This window comes from Anguilla rostrata, chromosome 17 (assembly GCF_018555375.3).
Source record: "Anguilla rostrata isolate EN2019 chromosome 17, ASM1855537v3, whole genome shotgun sequence".
NCBI classification, from domain to species: domain Eukaryota; kingdom Metazoa; phylum Chordata; class Actinopteri; order Anguilliformes; family Anguillidae; genus Anguilla; species Anguilla rostrata.
In genome coordinates, this window is record NC_057949.1 from 4304138 (window position 1) to 4324866 (window position 20729).

Sequence of the window (20729 nt, forward strand, 5' to 3'; positions counted from 1 at the left end):
AGAAAATGCAAGTACACAAAGTAATTTAGAGAATCACATGCTCTGGAGAGATTTGAAACCCTACAGGGCTTATAGTAACACTTCACCTTAAGAAACAAAATCACATTCATTGAAGAACAAAAAAAAAGAAGAAATAAGATACTAAATACTAATACTAATTAAAATACTAATTGTACTAAAATACTAATTGCGAAATTAGAAGAGAGAACAGATAAGGGAAAGATGAGAAAAATACTACTATTGCATTGTACTGAAAAAGACTTGAAAAGTTTCATTCCATATGGAAGGACCCCTGTATTTGAGTAATAATTGACTGCGTGATGTGTGGTGCTGCAGGAGATGAAAATGATTTAAAACATGATTTGATTGCCTTGTCTTGTGTGTATGAATATCTCGGTTAAGACCGAAGCAGTGAAAACATATGGGTAGGGATTGCCTCAGAAACATAAATTTGTACATAAAGGTATATATTTGGAATTTGTCAATATCATATGTCAACAAATACAAATGTTTTTATCAATCCAACACAGATGGCAATCTGCAGAAATTATGGCTGATCATCAAAGCACAGGTGTTTTTTTCTTCCATAAAAGCCCTGACCAATATAACATAACATTCACTCGCATTTTCCATCCATCACTATACTGCTATCGGGCAGGGTGGGGGTTGGGGGGGGGGGGGCTGGAGCCTATACTAGTGTGCATTGGGCGAGAGGTAGGAATACACCCTGGAGAGGTTGTCAGTCTATTGCAGGGCACACTCACCATTCACTCACACACTCATACCTATGGTTGGTTTGTTGAGCCACAGCGATGTTTGATGAGGTGGGGAGAGCTGCGCACACTCTGAAGGCTGTGGCTTGGATGTCACTTCGCTTATCACAGCTCGATTTCTGCCGCTAGGACGGGTGACAATGAAGCAGTCCACGAGACCGTCGTGGCTGTAGCCGAACATGCCCACTTTCACGTGTTCACTTTCCTCTCGATTCTCCCTTGCCACATCATCCGTAGGAGATGAGTGGTAGTGGAGAAGTGGAGGAAAGGAGGTGAGGAGTGAAAAGTAATGGGACGCACTCCACATGTTGGGTTAATTGCTTCTATGAAGGTCTGCCACTAATCGTCTGATTAAACAGGTACTTGTGCTAATCCACTACCTATGGTGGCTGTTACGTCCAAAAGTTACGTCCAACTCAAGTTACATTAGCCCGAGGAACAACAGTTTGACTTAGCCCCTAACAGAGTCCCATTAGCCAACAGCAAGGTTCAAAAGAAACCTCCCTAAACATAATACTAGCACATTTATTACAAATACACACACAAAAACCAAAATCATGAAAAACATATGAAGAGTTGCAGAACACAAGGTCAATCTAATAATCTAATGCAAATAATTATTCTTTCTCCTGAAAAAAAAAACAAAATGGCAAGTCTTCCACAGGATTCCTACTCTGGCCTAAAACCTAACCAATAATGCGCTCATAGAAAGAAAAGTGAAAGCTACCTGTTTGTGGCAGCACCAGACAAAAAAGTAAAGAAAGAAACCCTGAAACAGCCGAGCCCCTGGGCCAGCTGCAGGGTCGTAAGCAGGCAGAGCTAACCAGGCCATCAGCAGCTGATTAAGGTGGAGCTCGGAATCACAGGCAGAGAGAGAAACATAGCATTACCAGCAGGGGGCAGTAAAACCACCAGCATGTTACAAGGACCTCATGGGGACATTGATTGTAATGAAACTTTAAATTCCTGTGGGTCATACACACTTTAGAAAAACAAAATGGTATGACTCGTAGCATAGGGAAGAAAGAGATGCCCTACAGGCCCACCATAAAACCCTGCACTGAATGAACATGAGGACACAAATCTTTTTAAAATTGAGACTTGATGCAACAAAAGGATTGTTTTGCCCCAGTGTCACTGTTGTCTGTGTGACAACATCAAATTTCAAACTGATTCACCAATTCACTCACGCTCTTAGGCACTCACTGACTCACTTATGCTCTGAGGCACTCACTGACTCACTCATGCTCTTAGGCACTCACTGACTCACTCATGCTCTAGGCACTCACTGACTCACTCATGCTCTGAGACACTCACTGATCATCTGTAGCTCACGATTCACCATGCTCTTAGGCACTCACTGACTCACTCATGCTCTTAGGCACTCATGCTGCACTCATCTCTAGATCATGACCACTCAGCTGCACCACTGACTCACTCATGCTCTTAGGACTCACTGACTCACTCATCTCTTAGCCTCACTGATACTGTGCTCTTAGGCACTACTGACTCACCATGCCTTAAGCACTCATGACTCCTCATGCTCTGAACACACGACTCACTCATGCTCTTAGGTACTCACTGACTCATCATCTTAAGCATCACTGGATCACTCATGCGCAGGCATCACTGCTCTCAGATGTGAGACCCTCACTGACTCACTCATGCTTGAGACATCACTGATTGATCATTTCTTGAGAAACTCATGCTCTCATGTTTGAGACACTCACGATCATCTGATGTAAGCTCTGACTCACTCACTGATTGACACTCACTGACGATCATGCTCTGAGACACTCACTGACTCACTCATGTGTAAGACACACTGACTACTCATCTTGAGACATCACTGAGCTAGCTCAGATGTGAGACGTCACGACTCACTCATGCTTTAGGCACTCCACTGACTCATGATGTAAGAACCATGACACTCGTGCCTTAGGCATCATGATCATATGCTTAGCACGCACGCTCACTCGAACCATAGGACCAATGACTCATCATGCTCTTAGGCATCACGCTCACTCATGACTCTTAGGCCTCACTGATTCACTCATGCTTTAGGCACTCACTGACCATATGCTTTAGGAATCACTGACTCCTCATTTAAGCATACTGGATCACTCAGCTGAGACACATGACTCCCTCATCTCTTAGGTACTCACTGACTCCTCATGCTCTTTAAGCACTCACTGACTATCATGCTAGGCAATGCTCCTCTGATGTGAAAACACTCACTGACTCACTCATGCTCTGAGACACTCACTGATTGACTCATGCTCTGAGAAACTCACTGACTCACTCATGCTCTGAGACACTCACTGACTCACTCATGATGTAAGACACTCACTGACTCACTCATGATGTGAGACACTCACTGACTGACTCATGCTCTGAGACACTCACTGACTCACTCATGATGTAAGACACTCACTGACTCACTCATGCTCTGAGACACTCACTGACTCACTCATGATGTGAGACACTCACTGACTCACTCATGCTCTTAGGCACTCACTGACTCATGATGTAAGACACTCACTGACTCACTCGTGCTCTTAGGCACTCACTGACTCACTCATGATGTGAGACAGTCACTGACTCACTCATGATGTGAGACAGTCACTGACTCACTCATGATGTGAGGCACTGACCGATTCACTCATTCTCTGCTCTGCAGTAACCTGTGTTTCCACTAGAGGACCAAAGGCCCGCAGGAATTCCTGCCGTGTTGAACAGAGCATCTAGATTTTATGGGTATGACTATATTAAAGGAGAATCCTTTGGTAAATCCTACAGAATGCATTTCAGATTTTGACCAGTACAGGTGTATTGAAAAAAATTTAAAGAGTTAATAATTTTTTTTTTTTTTAAATGCATGGGTTTCAGTTTTGAAACGGCGACATCTGTTGTGCTGTAATGCATTACTGATTGATTCCTCCCTAGACGATTGGGGCGGACGCTAGGCGGAAACGCGGCAGCTGTTTAAGACAAACAGTAGCTGATCTATGAAGGATTTTCTGAGCTGAGGTCAGGATAATAGAGTCACGCCAGCTGTGGTTAATAGATTCTCCACGGGGGCAAATCACTGGGGGAGTAAATAACCAGCACTTTGCGGGTGGAAATGGCTGTAACGACAGCCATCGAAACAATAAACAAAGACAATGAAATTACAGCAGCAATGGAGTAAAGGCTGCCATTCAGCAGTTTGGATATCCATATTGTAAGGGAAATGAGCCAGAGTCCTCATTTGCATGCTGGGTAATCTCAGCTATATACATTCCCCTCATTTAAAATAAATAATAATCAGCTGACTTTCCCTTTAATGTCTCTTTTGCCACATGCATCATGAGGAATGTTGTTACTGAAGACATGTGTCCAAAATGCATGTCTGCATCAGTAACCCCAGTAACTGGATGTTATTCCTGCACGGTCGAAAATGCTTGCGTTAAGTACTTCCTCTTTTTATTTTCAAACAGGAAGGAAAGCGGACAACCTCCTGGGCACCCATATCCTGCTTATGGCTTCTCTGGAAAAGTCTGAAATCTGTCAAAAATATTTTGCCTTTTTTTTGCCTCTGAGAATTTTAATAAATCTTGCATTACATATAACTGTGAAAATGACAGGCCAGACAATGGAACTGGAATGTTGAGCAGCAGCTTCAAATCTAAAAATGATCTACTTAAAACACCAATGCACACATGAGAAAATGTTCTAAAATGCAACTGCATTTCATATTTGAAATATGGGTAATATAGCATATCTGTGATTGTTATGACATTTCAAATGAATGACAGAGATAAAACGTGATTATAACACAGGACCAGGATGCCCTGGCCAACTCCTTCAGAATGTGGGCAGACCTGGAAAGGTCTCTGAATTATGTCTCGCCGCTCTGTGCATCTGTTTGGAGATCTCTTCTGATGCGAGCCTTTCTCCCTCTCAGGCATAACAATGAGAGTGTCTCCGTCATTGTGCAGGAGATGTGGCAGACGTACATTCTGTCCCCTGCACTGACACGCTGAAGCCTCCAGGTGATTGGCACGTCTGGACCTGGTAATGCTAACATGCCTGTTCCAGAAGAGAGTGCTCCCCACTCTGTCAGTGAAACCGTCTCCTGCTCAAACAGGGATTTCCCACTGGTCTGCTCCTGCTGTGGATGATGGAAGCCTGCAGGCTGTCAGACAGAGCTGAGAATGATTCAAACCTCCACAGTGAGATTACCACAAAATATATGCGTGGCAGAATTCCCTTTGCAAAACAGTCAAGCCATAATTTTCTGTTTCTGTTGGAAATGTATTTATTCAAAAAATAAAACGTGGTACTCAAAGGAGTCTTTTTTTTTTTTGGTTTTGTTTTTCTGAGATGTCAAACAGGGCCTGATGCAGCGGCGTTACTAGGGTTGTCGACGGACGGACGGACGGGGGGGGGGTGCGGATGAGGGTGCTGTTGGATGTTGTCAAATGGGGAGGGTGGGGTGGGGGTGGGGGTGCTGGCGGGTGTGGGTGCAAGGAATTGCATGTTATGCATTCAAACGACAAAGCGCTTCTCGTCACATTAATAGCGCTAATTAAATCAACCAGCAGTAAATTGCATCGGAGAAATTAGCAGTTTCAACTCGTCGCTACACAAAACGTTGCACAAAAATTATTGCCAGTAATTTCAGTGCCACCCCCCTCTGATGGGGTCACCCGGTGCGGTCCGCACCCCCTGCATCCCCCCTAGTGACACCTCTGGCCTGATGCCTGAATTCCGCAAGTATCAGTATCTGTCCAAAGCGAAAGGGGCATGTCGAAAGCATGTTTCTATTGGTTGATAATTCAGTTAGTTACAGACATTATCCAATCAAAAGCAATCTCCGAAGAAGATGGCGTATCAAAAGTGTTCAGATGTTTGTGACCGTGGAAGTACAGTATTGTTATTGTTTCTATTGTTGTTCATGCAAGCAAGAAAACGTGTGAATAATGCTTGAAAACAAAAGTTGCGGTATTTGTATATACAGTTGCATTTATTACTTGAAAATGGCGTTTGATCGTTAGTAAATGTGTGGAGTATGTATTTTACTTTACATTGTAGCAAAGTCAAAGCTATTAAAAGTGAGGCTATGAATTTGACGTTAGCTAATATCAGGTAGCTAGCTAGCTAACAAGCATCAATACATCAGCATGAGAAAAATGGAACATGCCACTTAACTAGCTAAAATTAGCAAAGTTTTTCTTAATGAAATGCTATTCTCATTATTTATCTGAAGAGAAACACATTACAGTTCAATGTCAGGGCCAAATACCAGCGACAGAGGAACTCTGTGTTGGTGGTACCCCTTGCCCAGTTTGTATACCCAGTATACCCGCCTAGCTAGAGCTCATGAACCTTACACAGGATACAGGATATATGAAATATTGCCTGAATCAATGACATCAAAGTTTATTCATAAACTCAAGAATTACGGGACTCATTGAGAAGTTATTGTCCCATAATTAAGGGAAGTAAATATAGATGCATAGCGTTCAAGAAGCTTGCACATGTAGCCTACTGTGCTTCCTCCATTGAGAATCTATACCTTTAAAATAGCGTATCTGCGGAGAAAGCCAGCGGATTGATTAGATTTCTGAGTTATGTCCACCCTGAGCTCTACGGGATCCTGCAGAAAGTGAGACTCCCTTTTCCAAGCTGATTGGTCAAAGGGCAGTGCTATATGTCTTCTATATGTTTCAGTCAGGGGACCAGCGATTGGCAGTGACTTATAGAATCTATGCCAAGGTGCATATGGTGTTATGCTGGCTAGTTCTGGCCCAACACCTTACTGAGACGCTTTATGTTGGTTTTTCCTTTAATTTGTCACCCGTCTGTAGCCTCAGGCAGCGATGGAGGAGCCAAGCACATTGATGGCAAAATGTTTGATTCAGCACCCTGGGTACAGTGGCACACTTTTGCTATCCAGGCTCTTACTGGCGCATTATCTGAAAATTCACTGAGGCAGGATTGATGGAGCCTGATGCATGGCTAACTGGGCTTTAGCCACTAGATGGCGCTACTGAGTTTGCCCAATTCTGTCTGTGCAACCCCAGGACGTCCAAGACGGCTGAAAAACATAAATGGTACATTAAAAGGTACATTAAAAGGTACATTATTTGATAGGCCCCTTTACTGCAATGGTCCACAACAAGTTTGAATGAAAAGTCTGCATTTGTTACATTGTACTCGTCAGGAAAAATTGTTCTGGTATTGTGCCCAAATTTAATGAAACCTGGACTTTGCCCCCAAGGCCTCATTGCAAGCATCGGTACCAAGTTTGTTGTCAATAGACCAATGTGTCACAGAGATAGGGCCATACAAATTACAGGCATTTAGCAGGACCTCTTATCCTGAGTGACTTACACAACTTTTGCATAGCATTTACATTGCATCCATTTATACAGCTGGATATGTACTGAAGCAATGCAGGTTAAGTACCTTCCTCAAGGGTACAACTGCAGTATCCTACTCGGGAATTGAACCTGTGACCTGTAAGTTACAAGACCAGCTCCATTATACTACACTGCCGCCCACAGTATACACACAAGAATGTGCATTGGCGTGGATGATAAATGAGAGCCGAGGTATCAGTAAGCCTACCATAGTGTAGGTACAATATTAATGCATCAGGTCTGATTCTCTGCTTTTATAACACTCAGAGACTCAGAGTGCTTTATGTGTCAGTGCTCTATGTGACAGTGCTTTATGTGTCAGTGCTCTATGTGACAGTGCTTTATGTGTCAGTGCTGTATGTGTCAGTGATGTATGTGACAGTGCTCTATGTGTCAGTGCTGTATGTGACAGTGCTCTATGTGTCTGTGCTGTTTGTGACAGTGCTGTATGTGATAGTGCCGTGGTCTTGTGTTTGTGCCCCATCTGCAAACTGTCAGTTGGTTATAAACAATGGCACAGTGCCTAAGTGCATCTCCAAATGTATGCACATGTAAAGCTATCAAAGGTTAAGATTCCTGCCATAAAATCCTGCTGAACATTTCATGGACGTGGTGAAAAGCACAGATGTAATGAATGGGGATGCATAAAGTTAAATGCTCTGTGCAGTCTTATATGGGGCCGTACGGCCAGCCAGTATAATTAACTCGAAATGACAGTCGTTTGCTTTAACGCTTGGAGTCTTACGCCTTTCATTAATAAAAGGCCACCGCCACATCAGTCATCAGATGCTTACAGAATATGCCACACTGCTTGGCCTTTCGATTTAGGGACTTTTGCACCAAAACACCTGTTAATTGACAATATTGCTCCAATAAATGCAAGCTGAAATGAAATTAAAAAAGATGGATCCTAAATTCCTTTTTTTTTTGCATTGATAGCTGTATGTTCCTACCTCAGTATGTCGAAGATTAAAATAGAAAATAGAAGATTCCATTGTTCTCTCCATAGCATTTACAAGCGCATTTTATATGCCCACTAATTCACAAATTCTATTTTATCTGTAGAAGCATTCATACACTGTACATGTGGCAAATGGCCTTTGATATCAGCATATGAATTGGACTATCGCTGCATGAAAGGCAGCTAGCCCCATTAGGGGTACAGTACAGAAAGGAAGATATTCCTGATAACACTGTTCACAAGATTTTTTTTTTTTTTTAAATCATCGCAGTGCTGGCACGCAGATCGGATTTCTATTATAACGGTCACATGTGATTATATTCCAGCCCGTGTCCCTGTACAAGCCGGCGCACGGAACGCTGGCTAGCGTCAGGCGCTAACGTGACGGGAATGTCACGGAGCGGCAGGTTCCCCCGTCAGCGGGGGGGGCAGGGGGATGCGCGGTCTGTGTGGAAGTGGAGAATAATTGGATTAACCTACAGTAAAGAATCCAATTTCGAAGAGGCCAAGAGGAATCAAGAGCAGAGAATGGCTCTGTCAGTCGCAAAGAGCGGTCCCCGCTTTCCCGCGGGTCTGGCTGTGACCGTGGCTCCCCCTCGCCAGATCGCGCCCTGTCACGGATATTAGCGCCGCTCAGAGCCGCGGCGGCGGCGGAGGACGTGGAGGCTGTACCTGTACCGCTGTGGTTTCCGCGCGGTGCCCTGCCCTCCGCGCTGGCGCTGAGAGTGCGCAGCGGGCTATCTCTGCGACGGCGCAGGCGGCTTGTTCGGTCGCCCGCGCAGGTACCACCGCGGCCGGTCATGACCCCTGCTGGTTTAACGGCTGCATCGCGTACGGGGACGGAGCTGAACAGGAAACCAGAAGGTTTTGGGTTTGAACCCGATGTGGAGCACTGGAGTTCTGAGCCAGCTGACTCGTCAGTGGACAGCCCACAGGAGGAAGCTGTGTACTGTAGGTGGCAGTGTAGCACAGTGAATAAGGAACTGGGCTTGTAACCGAAAGGACATATGTTTGATTCCTGGGTAGGACACTGCCGTTGTACGCTTGAGCAAGGTACTTGCTGCATTGCTTCAGTATATATCCAGCTGTATAAATGGATAGAATGTAAATGCTGTGTAAAGTTGTGTCGCTTTGGATAAGAGCATCTGCTAAATGCCTGTACTGTAAGCTAATGAGCACGAGCCGTTAAAAGAATGCTACGGCAGTAGTGGACTGCTGTAGTGCCTCTTTGCTCCTGGACCAACACCTGGTACTGATGCTGGTGCTACAGGTGCTCATTGGCAATGTTATGTAACTGCTTCAAATATATAAATAACTAATAAAAAAACAACAAGACCCCCCATGAATAAATGTATAATAATATAACACTCCATCCAGAGTGTGGCCGGCATCCAGCTGGATGTTGTATACATAGGAGGGTTTGGCGTCCAGGACTTTGACCGGTACTGCCTTATGATTACCCTCAGGTACTCTGGCTGCAGAGTAACCCACCTGTCATCCAGTAAGACCATAACTGCAAATCCATGCAGAAAATGTGAGCAATTCAGAGGCAACAGGGCACAGCGAGTACAAAGGCATAATATACTGCCCAAACACACCAAAGACAGTATAAAAGGCACAGTGGCTGGAGGACATTAAAAAGAAATGTAACAAATACAACTTGTTTATACCCTTTTGTAAATAATATTTTAAAATTGCTGCATCGAAGCATGTGCCCAAGAACCCTAAACTCATTCAATTCTTCTTTCTTCATTTTTTCTCTTCTGTCCTGTTTTTTTTCAATCATTTTCCCCCTTCCTCCTGCTATTTTCAGTCCCCCCCCCCCCCCACCTCCCCGACCCAGACTACTGTTCCCCAGCCCTGTCATTGTGCACAGTTTGATAGGCTGTGATTGTGCTAAAAAAAGGGGAGGGGCCTTCAGCCTGCAGGGGATCATGGGATTCTGAGGAGGTTGGACCGAGAACTTTGATTGGGGTGAGAATTTGAGAAATGCATTCCTAGGTGCACAGAGGATGCTGGCAGAAGTCCTCCAGGTCGTTCCAGAAAACTCCGGTTACCTGCTTGGCGCATGTTCCTTGTTAAAGCAATATATTTCACAGGAACCTATTTCACAGAAGACAAATCTGTCCATGTCCCTCCTCTAATTTTTCTCCCTGTGAAACAGGCTATTGATTTGAAGGCCTCCATGTGTAAAGCCAATGGCCCTGAAACAGTATTTCTGCCACTATAAAGCTGCACAGGGATCCCAGAATTCCCTGCCCTCTAGTATGAACGTGAGGTGAAAATGCGGTTTTCTGTGTTCTGCAGAGGGAAGTCAGTGTTTACCTGTTTTGCTGCAAAGCCCATGTAGCCTGGAGCAGCTAATAAAATCACAAAAGGAATTCAAATTATCTCCTGTTCTTGTATATTTTTCTTGATATATTTTCCACAGCAAAGGTAAGGTGCACCATATTATAATTTACATTTCCACTAAAGCTGCTCTTAAATGTCTTTTAATTCCTCTCCAGTCTGGAATACTGACATTGCATTTGTACGCAACACAGTGGTGGCTTCACCAGGAGAGAGTGCAGGGGCGCATACGCGTCTTTGGAAGTGCGTAGTGCCGGTTAGGGTTAGGGCTAGGCCTATACCGAGCCTGTTCTCTCTGCAGTCTCTCCCACTTGGCTGGTCCTGGCGGCATGTAGGTGTGCGGTCAGGGCGGCTTTTTGGGCAAGGAACGAGGGGGAAACCCAGCAAAGTGCCTGTCGCTAGTCATACAGGCAGGGTAAAGATTATATTCGATAATGGGGGCCACATCACAGCATCAAGAGATAAAGGTGCAGCACCATAAGGGGAGTATTTCAATTGAGAACTTAAAAAAAATTAATTTATTACTTTTTAGCATCAACAAGATCTGAGTTTGCTGAGAAGACAGCTTTAGTTTTTGTGAAAATGAGAAAGTGAGAGTGTGAGAAACTGAGAGATGGGGACAGACTTTTCTTTTTTATACATTTCCTCATGGATAAAGCAGTACAGTAGATAAATAGATAAATGGTTATACCTTGGCTACTGGCTACAAGCTATTTTTCGTAGTGAGCACCTTCTGAAGGGAATTATGACTGCAGCATCACCACAGGTGTGCAAGCGAATTACAGAGGAACTGCCAATCAGATCTATTCATTTCAAGCAGTCTATTAATGAGTATTTAACTTGGTGGCAGTAAACTGAAAAGGTAATGTACATTTAAAAAGAAATGGACTGTGCTCTCTAATTAGCTTGTACACCTGTGGTGATGCTGTTAGGTATCCAACACTGTCTCACTGATGGAGGCAATATGCTAAAATGTTTGAATCCTTTATCCTCATCCAAACCAATAATGCTGTTCCACAAACTTTTCTGAATGTAGTTATTGTTATGTATGTAAATACATTGTATTATCAGTTTATAAGGTTTGATATTTACTGATGTAATACAAGTTAAGAAACTACATTTTTTAAGGTCAAATGAATGCGTTTTAGATACTGAAGGAACACACAGTGAAAGTGAACTGTGTTGACAACTGCGGTGAAATGTATTGAGCCTGCCCTGGTTTTGAGACCTTGCCTTGTACAACCTAGGGGTGGTGAAGATTGCAGAGGCTGGTTGGCATGGAGATGACTGTCTGGTTGTAGACAGATGCAGCCGGCAAATCAGTGGCTTAGGGGATGAATTTTTGAGGAGAAAACTAACAAATTTCTGAACAGTTATCACAGAGAAACCTCTAGGTTGTGGCCACTGAACTCACAGCAGACGCAACACTGCCTTGTTAGACGTAACTCTCTCCCGCTTGTGAATCCTGAACATGCAGGGATATGAATGTCCAGCAGAGGGCAGCAGTATGACAGCGTGTTAGTGATAGAGGCGTACACGCAGATATAATTACTGCTAGTATCGATTAAATGGGAGAATGTGTGTACACCACAACAGTACATTTTAAGCTTAAAAAAAATTGAAAAGATTACACAAAGATCTGTGAATGAAGAAGAGAACCTTGGCCCAAAAATGAAATGTGCTGGAAGGACTAAAGACTTGTCATGTTGGGTCAAACTCACAATAAAGAACCATTTTTTGTGGTTACAATATCGCATGTCCCCGAACAGTAATTGTGCGAATACTTATTTACAACTGGAACAAAATGTGCCAAATCTGGGAGGGGATATCAGAAGTGAAGCCAGCCAGTTCTTGTGTTGAATGTAACACTGGAAACCCGGGCATGTAGTCGAAGAACAGCCATTATCTAGCTTCCTGAGCACAGCCAGTTCTCGTACAAATCCCAGCAGAAACTCAATACTTATTTTAAACTTGGAAATCAAAGAATACTGTTCTGTGGTCCAAATCAGAAAAATATGTCCAACACAGTTTCTGTTTTATCTTGTTGTATCTGAGGAAAGATTCTCACTTGGGTACTTATGTCTCTTATGGATATTATCATCAAATATTTTCTTGCAAGCATACAATTGAGTGTATGGGGGGAAAAGATAATGAATTGTCATCTTGACACTGGATTTCTCATCATCATCACCATTACATTCATCAATATCACCATCATCATCATCATAATCATAATGTGGCTTCTTTGTTTATGTAACATTGTGTTATAGGATATAATTAGTTGTAAGATTAAAATGAATAATCCTTACTAGATGATGTCTCCTACAGTTGCCCCCAGAAATGAAAATGCGTATGATGGGAAGGGAAGCACTGATGCAGGGTGGGGGTTGCGATTGTGGAGCAGTGGGGGGAATTATCTCTCTCTCTCTCTCTCTCACTAGGTCTATCTATCTATCTATCTATCTAGTGAGTACAGATAGGAATAAGTTACTTTACTTATTACTCCTCATTGAAAGTAGTGTAGTTATGTTGCATCATTACTTTCCCTATCCGAGCTGAACTAGTTTCACCCAGACAGGTTATGTGATCAAGATGCATGATTTTAATCCAGCTCTAATTTTCAATGTGTAGTTTTCACAAGTTTGAAATGTAAAAACATGTGAACAAAATCTCCTGTGTGTAACATAAACGGCAGTGTGTGCATGTCAGTTTGACAATACATTTCTCACAGAAAGATTAGCGTGTTGACTGTTTTTTCTTGATTGTAGTGGTTATCAAACTTGCATGAAGTAAGAGCTAGTTTGGTGGTAGCCTTTAATGATCAAAATTCTATGAAGCTGTATGATGCAGCTAGCACAAACTAATAGTGCTAACCCATAAAATAGATTTTTAATCTATTGATTAAAAATGATTTTATTAATTCAATGATTACTGGAGGGTCCATGGGAATTAATTATTGTTTAAATTACAACCTGGTTGGATGTTTGGGAAACTTGAAACAGTTCACTGACAACTGCATGACTGCAGATTTTTCTGTAGACTTAAAAAGGGCCCTCCTGTGTAGAATCTTGAGTGAGAGAGCTGACCTTTTTAACAGCCTCCCCCAAATTTGTCTCGATCAAAAGTGTCAGCTGGGGATGTCCTGAGGAATGGCTGGAAGTCTTATGAGCCAGAAGCAGGTTCCATCTTTGAATTGAACCTGAGCTATCCTTATTTTGCCGTCTGCTCCAAGGATGACCTTTATGACTTCGCCCACTGGCCAGACGGAACGAGGAAGCTGTTGATGAACTATTATGATGACCTCACCAACTGACTTGCTGCCACTTGTGGTGGGCCTGAACAACAGGTAGATAACTCTGAATTAATCCAGAATTCACTCACCAAGGCCTGGCTGTGTCTCCATCTGCAACGGTTTAGAAGCTCTGTGTCTGGATACACTATCCGAGGCAATAATGAGTCCAGCCGACCCATAAGAACAGCGTTGGGTGTGACTGAGTCAATGTCTGCAATATCGGAAGAGACGTAGCCTCGAGTTCTTGAGTTGATTGTTCCTTCAGCTCAGTACTTCTTCTGTAACGATCTGAGCACTCAAAGTTGTGTGTCAGGCTGCTTTCATAGATCGGATTGTTCTCTTCAAAAAGCCAGCAAAGTGTATAGCATTGGGAGGGATAAAGCAGAAGAATATCTGTTGACTGGCCAGCTAAGCTCCTATGGTTGTTTCCAAGGGGCTGAAGGCCTCTCCTAGTTCTGAGCTGCCACCTTTGAAGTTTGTCCAATGGTCTGATTAAAGGTTTGTGCTATGAAACAGCGGTGTGACATTAGGAATGAATCTGTGTCTACACTGGTCAACACGTTAATGCACACTGCAAGGGTGGTAAGAAACTTTAACAAGGTTCCCCATCACTTTTCAATTCATCTGTCCATTTGGACGAGGAATGTACCAAAACAATCTACACCAGTAGAGTAGAATTAGGGCGGTGCAGTAGCCTGAACAGAGGCAGGTCAGCCATCTTGGGGATTACTGATTTAACTGTAACTCAGTGTTGTTGCTTCTGCACAGCTTCTTTGCCTCACAGAACCCAATACCTTCTGTGCAGTTCAGCAAAAACTCAGAACTGGATGTAGAAGTTTCATCATGGGGTGTTGAACACCGAGTACCACTGGGTGAAGGACATTGTAGTCGAGGTGCTCACATCTATGAATCTGCCCCCAACACAGATAAACTGGACATCTTAGTCAAGCTCAGGTGACAGAGTCAGCAGGTGGCTGTTTGAGAGCACAGGTTTCCCTGCTCTTAACTGTGCATACTCATTTGGGATACTTTCCATCTGAAAATATCTGAGAAGATCAATCTCAGCATTCTTATTGTCATCTGTCTCACTGGTTGCCCTGTGATGTGCTTGAGTTGTGACTTCTACAAGCTCCTTGAAAATTTTGAATGAAGTTGCTGGGACTGGTTGATGGGCAGATGCCCACAAAAACTGGACTTGCGAACTTCAGCTGGGTCCTGAGACGAGTCTATATTTCAAGTGGCAGAATGTCAGGTTTCTGTTCCTGTTTTCTGTTTTTTCCTTTTTGGGCCGCCAGATGTCGGTATTTCTGTTTCTTTTCCCTGTTTAATTGTTTTATTGGTTCCTATTGTTCTGTTATTGTTTTTCAGTTGTGTCTAGTTATCCCTTCCCCCTGTGGTCTGATTGTGCATTGCGCACTTCTGTGTCTCATTAGTGGTCTGTCTATTTAAGTTCTTTGCTTCCCTAACTCGGGTGCTGGTTCCTTTTGTTTCCATATGTGTTTCCACGTGTCCTGCCCAATTCCTGTTTTTTACATCTGTTGGATTCCAGGATTTTCTTTGTTTCTGTGTTTAAAGAACCTTTGCTTTGTTCTTTGAGACTTTCCCTGCGTGGCTTTGTTTTTGAATTCCTTGGTTTTTGTTCTTATTAAGAGTAAAGTCTCATTTTGGATTTACCAGTTTGGATTTTGTGTTTTTTACTCTGCGTTTGGGTCTTATCTACCCATTCCCTGACACAGAATGCCACAAGAATGTGAGGCCTTGGCTCCAGTGATTATCACCCAGGGGTTGAGAAAGGGGTTTTCCCCAGAGTTATATAATTTGTTGGTGTGCTGCAGACTCCGCATACCTCTAATACTGAGGATCAGTTAGCTCTAATATGTCAGCCACCCTGGTGCCCACAAACACTTTGTATCGGCATGATTTGGACAGAAGCCACTTCAAAACCATTGTGTAATCAGTCCAGTATGTGACACCGCTGATGGATGATGTCACTTCCCTTTTCAGGTCCACAGTGAGCAGCACTGTGGGCGACAGAGCTCAAGTCTTGGTACTAACAGTCGGTGCTCTAGTGTAACCCTGGATCTTGCTGTGAGGAATGTTACCTGTACTTGCCCTTCTGCATCTTCTGTGTATAGATAAGCCACTAAGCTATACACGTTTTCTGAGGCATCTGAGAAGATGTGGATGCTTTGGGTACAGGAGGAGCAGTCCATCTGAGGGTGGATGTAACACTTTTGCAAAGAGATCTCAGGCAGCGGCAGAAGCTCATTTTCCCAGGTGGCCAGGACCGGACAAGATCCTCGAGCAGCTGTGGGTCATCACAATTTTTCCGCTTATTCCAAGGTCTCTGCACAGGAACCTGGATGGAATGGATAGTGAATGGAATTATATATCCGAGTGGATCGTATTGGCTCGCCAGGATCTTGTAAATACTATGCGTGGTAGGTTCAACACTATACACATGGCGATACTTGAAATGTATGATGTCAGACATACACAATCTCAAAGTCTGCTGTTGAGGTCCTGCACCATCTCGAGAGAACCACAGTTCACTGCTTTCTGATCTCAGCTTGTTAGGCAGATGGACAATGGCTGAGGGACTGTCAGCTGGCTGATTGTCGGAAATAAAAACCACCTGACTAGAGGAGGTGCTGAAGCCTGTGAACTAACTTCAGGCTCTGCTGGAGGTTCTTGATGTAGAATCAGTTCTCAATAGAGTGATGAACATCCTCATACGAACAGCTATGTTCAAACATACGCTTCTGAAGAGCATAAGTATCACAGCAAGGGTTACAAGTTGTCCTGAAAGGGAGTACTTACCATTCGTAGATAGCAGGTGGTACACTGCAATTCATGTTAAAAACTTTAGAAAGGACTAGTCCTCAGGATGGAAATGCATTACTTTAAATAGTAACTGCAATATTATTACTCATTTTTAAACTGTAACTGGTAGCACCACTCCAGTTGAGTAATATTATTATGTAATTCCCAAACTGGAAATAGACAGATCACTTGTGGCAACTACAGCTGGCAACTTTACAACCTTTCCAGACAAGCTTTCAAACTCCACTAGTTTGTCATCCTTCTTAAAGAAGGTTTGAAACTATGTCTACAATCTGATTTTGCAAACAACATATACAAATCATGAAAAATGAGATTTTGGCATCATTTACACTTGGTCGTTTCATGAACCTTGACCATCCGGATTACATTTGTATAGGGATTATCCACATAAGAATGCAGGTGTAAATGCATCCAAGATGCATTAGGAACAGATTGAGATCTGATCGCCTAAACCACTTTAGCGGTTTGAGACACATTTGAACAGATGTTATACAAGTGTAAATGCATCCATCTCTCCTAAACATATGGGCCAATCAAAACTCCACCTAAAGTATAAGGTTATTCAATGTAGCTGTCCCCCAAAGAGGAACTCATGTAGATTCACAATCACAGCAAGCATGAAGGACATAGGCTACATCCTAGAGGTTTGAGCAAAACTAAATGTTTACTAGCAATATGGACATATACTTCTATTCAGAACAAGCAGAGTAGTTACAGAAATCAAACTAGAGTCACTGCTGTATTACATGATCTCATCAGCCATCTCTGTTTTACATTGCCAGCTGAATATGGCATGTTCCCTAAGGAACTGAAAAATGGCATACAAGCTTGATATTTTGGAAGATGCCTCCATCTTTTGCTCTCCGAGAAGCAGAAGAAAACAGGAAATGGGTTGTCACAGTTTTGTGTTTTACATAAAAATGTGGCTAAAGGGGAGATGCGTCGGACTTCCAAGTGTAAATGCAGCGTGGCTAAATCTTAGCCAAATACAATCTAGATACAATTTGCATGAAATGCCCAAGTGTAAATGTGACATTTGCTTTATGAAAAACAGCTAAAAATGGTCCGAGATTTTGCTTTTGACATAAAACCTTGTTTATCTGAAAATATGCCGAGGGGGCAGAATAATTATTCACAAAATGGTATCCTCCCGGTAAGAGAACAAGAAAGTGCTGAACTCAATTAGGCGTTTGTGAGCCATTCCCATGAAAAGTTTAGCCGCGGGCAAATTTTCTCAGGCAACATCAGTTGCTTGAGTCACATAGCTTTGTAGAAAATAAATAGGCTTCTGGCAACTGGTCAGCCTGGCTGCTCGCTGTGTGATCTGGGGGTTCCTGCAGTGCCCTGTGATTGCTAGCTGTAGGTCACTCACTTGCTCCCCCTCCCCCATGATTCAGTCACACGCCACTCATCAATGTACACTGTGCTGTGCTCTCTGCCTACTCCTACTGCTGCCAGGAGAAGGGAAACAGGGGTTCTAATGCCCCAAAAATAATGTTGAAAGATACGTGTCATGAAAAATGGCAGAAGAATACAGTGGCCCTTCAGACCTGCACAGCTGTAATATATAAACGTAGACTCTGGTTTTGGCGGATAATTTGTTTTTCTGCATCTAGTCAGTATGGTACCTGCATCTCTGGCCAACAAACAATTTCTATTTTTTTTTTTAATGTCCTGCCATCTTTTCTTAAAGCCTTCAGCCATTGTCCTTTATTTTTTGCACATTTAATTGACTGCATTCTAATTTTGCATCTGTATTTTAGACTTTTCAGCTACAGGAGAAGGATCAACAGGATCAACCTTTATTTCCGTTCTCAGAAGATGTATTGAGGGAACAAGTCCTCATTTACATTACATTGCATTTATTTTGACACTTTTATCCAAAGCGACGTACAATAAGTGCATACCGAAGGTCATTGGAACAACTACAAAACACAAGTCCGATAAGGTACACTACTCATTATCTAACAGTTATTCATAGCAATGAAAACATTAAGTCCAGTTCACACAGTAAGCATAGGCTAGGTCAGAAAGTTATTGTAAGTCAAACAAGGATACATGAGGACAAACTACAACATCAAGATAATGATACAAGTGCAATATAAGTGCTGGATTGAGGTATTGTGTACATGAAAGCACTACAGGAACAAAGTGGAAGGATATGAGTGATGAGAGCAATCCTTGATTGGCAGTGCCCTGCGGAGTAGTGGTAGTTAGTCCAGGTACAGTCTGAAGAGATGCGTCTTCAGACCATGGTGGAAGATGGGCAATGACTGAATGTTTGTAGAGGAATGGGGTGTTCGTTCCACCACTAGGAAAAATTAACAATGATGCCAAGATTACAGAATGCATTAAAACAACAACAATACTTCAAAATATACATATACTTCAAAATATGTACAAAAACAATTTTAAGAAATAAATAATACATTTTAAAAAACAATACAATAATAGTAACAATGCTAATAATAAATACATTTAAAATAAATGAATGGTATAGAGCATCTAGGGATTGTAGAGTCGTGGAAGCTGCATTACATCCTCATAATCAAGTACTGAAAGAAAAGTGAATTTAATTCTTAGTTGAATGTGAAAATATCAATACAGATGCCAAAGTATTTATTATAATGCTTTCAATGGCATATCTGGAGATTTCTATAATTTTTGTTCTGGTAAACAGCAATTTTATCTCTTAGTTTTGTCACAATTTAATACAAGTTTCTGACCTATGAATGCGGTTTCTAAAGCAATAAATGCTTCAGATTTTTAACAGGCAAAGGAATGGAGTGGGAAAAGTAATACAGAACTGTATCATCCACGTACAGATGAAAATTACAGCCATTCAAAAATAACAATGATGGGGAACAGGACTGGACCCAGTATTGGCCCTTGAGGAACCCCCTTTGACAAACGTAAAAACTCTGAGAGGTAATTATGGAACCAGTTGCGGGGCAGCAGAGTCAAACCCAGTAAGTGGCAGTGATGGTACTATGCTTACCCCTGAGTCGAGTCCGGACTGACAGGAGCTAAGCATAAAGTGGCTACAAAGAAACAATTTTTTAACAGAAATTTGGGAATTGGCTGACAGTCGTGTAAATTACTTTTATGCGAAGGCAACACAAGCATTTTTCCAGACTACAGGGATAATGCCAGGCACAGTTTATTGGTTAAAATGTGCAATGCTCAACAATCAGAGGGGAAGGAAGTTTAAGAAAGAAGGGGTCCAGGTTATCCTTGCCAGTGGGTGACCTACTATAGGGTTTTGACAGAAGTACATCTTCGACCTCACTGGGTGTGGGAGGACAGAGTAAAGTGTCCCCAAACAGACAAAGAGTCTTCATCACTCAAGGAAGAGGGCCCCTGAGTGTTTGTCATAAATACATAAAAGGTGACTGGCAGATCTGGCAAGCAGTTGTGAGATGCTTATTAAAAGCTGTATGTATCTCCTTTTGACCAGATAATGATGTATGGCCAGAACTGACAGACAGGCAATGATGTGGCATTAATTTGCTTTGTAGAATTTGCATTCCTCCAGAATCAGTCCAATAAAAGTATAGTCCAGTAAAAGTAATTTTCCTCACCCTGTCCTGTAGCAGCTAAGAGTTTGCTGTATGAATTGTGTTTGGTTGTGTATAGTGACAGGTCCTGCCTGACAACACGCTCTTTCCCTGAGTTTCGCACAGTTGCTTTGTACAGTGAACATTACTCTGCACCAGAACTAAACCCTTACCTTACAGTAAACAGAATGTACTGAAATATATTGCAAATGTGTAGACTTTTTAAAAAAACAAGTAATGATAGATATATTTCTCAGCAATGTAATATTTTGCAGTGTCAGAAAAAGGCGAGGATTTGTTTATTTGCTCATATTTTGTGAAATGTCTTCATGATATATTTCACTTGAATGTATCTTCAGTACATTCTGTTTCCCTAAGGGATGACGGAGCCGGGGGTGGGGGAGACAGCGCAGCCTATATCAATGCTGGCAACAGCCTCAGTCTTTATCTGCTGTTGTGTGATATGATATTCATGAGTATTAATGAATGCTTTAGTTTGATTATTCATGTAGGCAGGCAGCTTTAAGCGAAGGCTGGTCCATCTTT